This window comes from Equus asinus, chromosome 25 (assembly GCF_041296235.1).
Source record: "Equus asinus isolate D_3611 breed Donkey chromosome 25, EquAss-T2T_v2, whole genome shotgun sequence".
Taxonomy (NCBI): Eukaryota; Metazoa; Chordata; class Mammalia; order Perissodactyla; family Equidae; genus Equus; species Equus asinus.
This window is the reverse complement of record NC_091814.1, coordinates 29,688,114-29,693,018: the sequence shown is the minus strand read 5'-3', so window position 1 is coordinate 29,693,018 and position 4,905 is coordinate 29,688,114.

The window sequence follows — 4,905 nt, the reverse complement described above, 5'->3', positions numbered from 1 at the left end:
ATTAGTGATACACACAACAAGATGGATGAATCTCAAAAACATCCTGAGGAAAAGAAGCTAGGCACGTAAGAGTACATACTACATGATTCCATTTATGCGATGCTCTAGACCGTACAAAAACCAATTTACAGTGATAGAAATCATATTAGTGGCTACCTATAGGGTGGAGAGTGCAAAGGGGTAGGAGAACCGACTGTAAAAGGGCAGAAGGGAAATTTTGGGGGCAAAACAATGTGTATACATTTGTCAAAACTCATCAGAATGAAAACCTCAAATGTTTTCATTTGTTTTATGTAAATTATACCTCAATAAAGTAGATTAAAAACCATAAAATGAGATCAAAGGTTTCAGTTCTGGAGCTGGTGGGCTTCAGCAACAAAGAACCAAATAAGTCATTACGTCAAGGATAGCACAATCAAATACACCTCTTCCCTTTTTTGCCCCCTAATTTAGTCGATCGCTTTTAAATAGTATTAACCTTGCTTGTGAAATAATCTCTTTTTAATAATGTCTATTGTTTCTATTAATTCAGAATTTTAAAACAGCAATATGATGAATTAAGAGGATAATTATACCTATACTCCAGAACGTACTATGTCTATTTTCCCAGTTAAGTGTAAATACATATAAATAAATTTAAATGCAATATAAAAACACACAAATACAGATATAACTATAGTGTGCTTCTGATGTTAACTACCAAATCCTAGTTGTGCCTCCTTAGATGTTTTTATGCTATGATTATTTCCCATGTGTCATTATCAGTTGTCCTTCAGGGGCAGCAGTGTGGTTAAAAATGTCATTTTGTTGCCTCACTAAGGTTTTGCGGTTTAACTATTTCATCCCCGCTTAAATAGAAGTTATGTTTAAACTGGCTACCTATTTCATACTCCATTGTTTTCCTTAAAGATTTGTACCTGGAAAACTAGCCTAAGTAGGTAATTCACAATACAGAAAAAAGATTTTAAGCAAAAAGATATTTACACTTATATGTAAAAAATTTTAGCATGTATTTAAATATCCAGCTATATTTGGTTAAGTATCTTTTAGTACATATACTCAAATTAGTGAATATTATGTAATTATTAAGAGTTATGTATACAAATAAATTTGTGATGGAATAAGAAATGTGTTATTAAAATGTTAATTATTCAGACAAGATGAAAATTATAAATTCTATATATATGATAATCAATCTGACTACATATTAGCATGGAAACAAAGTTGTATATAAAAGAGATTGAAAAAAATAAGCCAAAGTGTTAACTAAGGATATATCTAGGGGGTAAGCTTACTGATTTTTTCTTCTTTTTCTTTATTTCCCACATTGAGCATATATTACTATTCTAGAAATCTTTTCTTGCATTTAAAAGAAATCCTATCAACTGATTCATGACCATAGATGTCAAGTATTTGATTATTCTGGATTGTAACTTGTTTGAATCTAGTGATTTGAAGTTATTTTTTAAAAAGCAGATACTTGAACTTCTTGTTTGAGGCCTTGATAACTCTCGTCCAGATGGTCACAGGAAGCCCTCACCTGTTCTTCCCGCCTCCTCTTCTCTTGTCAATTGATTATGTGTACAATGTCCAGATTAATCTTCCACATGCTCAGCAATTACTTCCCATATTCACATGACAAAGGCTTCTTAGCCTGCCATCAAGGCCCTAGATAATTTGACATTAAATTTTCTTGCCTTCCTCTCACTGGTCTCGTTTGTGGATGAACAAAACTTGCTATGCCCTGGTCAAATTACTTTCCTTGCTGACCTTTGGTATATGGTTTCCCGCCTCCACATCTTGACTCACTCTCAAGGGATGCCCTCCCCACCCAGCTTGGTCTGAGTAAATTTTTCCTTGACCATCAGCCTGAGGGGTTGTTACTCTCTTCTGAGCTCCTCCAGTAATATACTTATTTTCTCTAAAATATGCTTGCATTTGTTGGTGACATCTCTTCTAGCATTACACTGAACTCTTCTTACATCTTATAAGGTTGTTTAGCTCTGTTCTTCTCAACTAGGTTATAAGAATTGACACAGTGGATAATGGCACCGACTCTCAAACGTCCTGCTTGGGTTTGAATCCTGGCTCCATCTTTTATGTGCTCCCTGACCTGGACAAGTTACTTCATTTTACTGGGGCTCAGTTTCCTCATCTATAAAATGGAGGTAATAGTAGTATCTATTTCATAGAATTAAGTGAGATAATGTAACCAAGTACTTGGAACAGTGCTTGGTGTGCATCTAACACCAATTGAATAGTAGCTGTCATGGCTGTTATTGAAAGTTATTTCAATGTAAGGATTGTTTCATATTTCTTTATGTCTTCCACAGCACTTAATAAGGAATGTTTTACTGGGGAATACTGAGTAAGATTTATGTATTTGTTGATTTTTTTGTTAATGAGACTATCTTTATATCTATCACAAGCTGGCAAATCTTGGGAATTTAATAATACTCTGTGATATATCAACACTATTTTATGTGCTGTAACATTATTTTATTAAATATTTGTTATAAATCTTTTTTTGCTGTATGGTTTTATGTATGGTTTTAAAAATTGGAATTTTAGGTTGTGTGTGTGTGTGTGTGTGTGTGTGTTGTGTGTATGTAATTTAAAAAGCCAAATAGTACTTTAAGGACATGGAGCAACAGTTCCCGGACACAACATCCCCTTAAAAGGTAGCAATTTTCAACATTTTTAACTGTATCTTCAGTTCAAACTGTACCTCCATAGCTCTATTCTTCTCCATATTCTATTCTTCTTGTTTTGCTGTTTCTTTATCAATTGTAGACCTTATCTGTTGACTTCCCATTATTGAAGATTAGAATTTAACTCTCTTATACCCCCACCTCCCACACATACTTTCCATCTCTCTCCCTCGTGTTCTGTATATAGTTATATCACAATTTTTACTTGAATTAATATTCAGTGTTTACATATTAGTACCAAACAAATATTGTTAACAGATTAGCATGTAGTGCTTTACTATTAATTTCTTTCTTTGTCCAAATTTTTTATATTCGTTTATGTGGATAAATTGCCTCATTCTGCTGTTTGCTCAGTTTTTCTGTATACCTTTCACTAACTTGCACAGAACCATACAATTCCTTAAAATACGGTCAGACGTTAAATAAACTATGAGTTTCACTTTCTTCTTCTTCTTAGAGTACAAAACTTCTGTACTCCTTCATTATCTTCTACCATCTGTACTTCTGTCATCTTGGGACCTCCTTTTACCATGATTCTGAGAATTGCTTTGGCCTCTTTTGTTATTATTATTGTTGGAGTTCCTGCTTCCTGCACCCTTGTCTTTCTTTTTCTTGTATTTCTCCTCATTTTGATGGTCTCTGTCCACTAACATATTCCTGAAATTCGATTTTTTTTTAATTTTGAAAAATCTTTGTTCAACCCACAAACCTGATGAAGAGTTTGTCTAGGTTTTTAAATCTAAGTTGAAGTCCTTTTCCTTGGAATTTTGAGGGCATTTCTCTATTACCATTATTTTCAGGATTACGAACTTCCAGAATTTAGATGTCATTCTAACTCCAAATTCTTTATGCTTGACTCAATGTTATTCTGTAGAAGTTATAGTTTCTTATCTTTGAATTTGGAACTCTGAAATTTTATCACAATGTGCCTTGTGTTAGTCTTTTTTTTCATTCACTGTACTGGACAAGTCAATCTAGAAATTCATGTCCTCCAGTTTTAGGAAGTGTTCTCATGTTATTCTTTTGCTAATTTTTTTCTGTATTCTCTTTCTTGATCTTTTATTAGTTAGACTATTAGTCCTGGAGTTTCTATTAGTTCTCTAAACTTTGTATCTTTTCTTTGCTATTTTTCAGCTCTTTGTCCTTTTGTTGTGTTTCCTTAAAGTTTTCCTCAATTTTACCATCCAATCCTTCTATTGGACTTTTATTAGATCTTTTTAATTACCACCAACTCTTAGTATTCTCTGAATATTCTTTTGTTTTTACCAGAATCCTTTTCTTATTTCATAGATATAATATCTCCTTTATATCTGATGATATTAACGTTACAAGTTTTGTTTTGTTTTTGGTGGTAGGGAGTTTCTTCTGCTCTTTGCATTGTCTGTGTGTCTTCTGAGTTTTTTAAAAAAATATATTTGTTTGCTAGTTTTGGCCTCTGTTTTTCATGTTGGAGACCTTTCTCAGTTGTCTTACGATCATGATTTTCCTTTAATATTTAAGAGTAAGGTTCCAAATGCTAGTCACAAAGCTCTGTGTGTATGTGGTCCAAGCCCGTTTCCTGGTTGGCTTGACTTTAGTGTTATTGGGTTGGGAACTTGACAGTGTAGGAAGTAGCCCCATATGTTATTGTCTAAAAATACGTACTCTTAGATCCATTCATTTCTCTAGAGAGAAATCCTCCAAAGTTTTCCCTGGGATGGAACAGAGAAGTATAAGCCTGGCTGCCAACATCCTGGGATCTTAGCAGGACAGGGGCAAGAGTCTCACACCATTCAATATTTGTCTTTCCTACACCCTCTTCTTTTATTTTCTGGTACCTAAAGTCGAGAATTACTCTGGCTTGATTTTTCCACTTCATACACCCTGTCTCCCACCAGGGTGGTCACCTGGATGCTCTGGATATGAGAAAGGTACTTGGGGTCTATATACTTTATGTAGATTTTCAACCTATCCTCCTATTTTTAGTCCAAACCCTCATCCCACCATCTTCAGAGGTTCTTGGTGCCTCTAAATTTCCAAGAGGCTGTTTTCTTCAGCATAAACAGACCAGGTTTTCGCTTTCTACTCTGCTCAATCAGTAGCCATTCAAATACCTGTCTGCATCTTCTCACCCACTGTCATTCTCTTATATTTTTAAGCCTTTAAAAAAATTCCTTTACTGTTACTTTAGTGGCATTTTGAGTTAGAGTAGAAA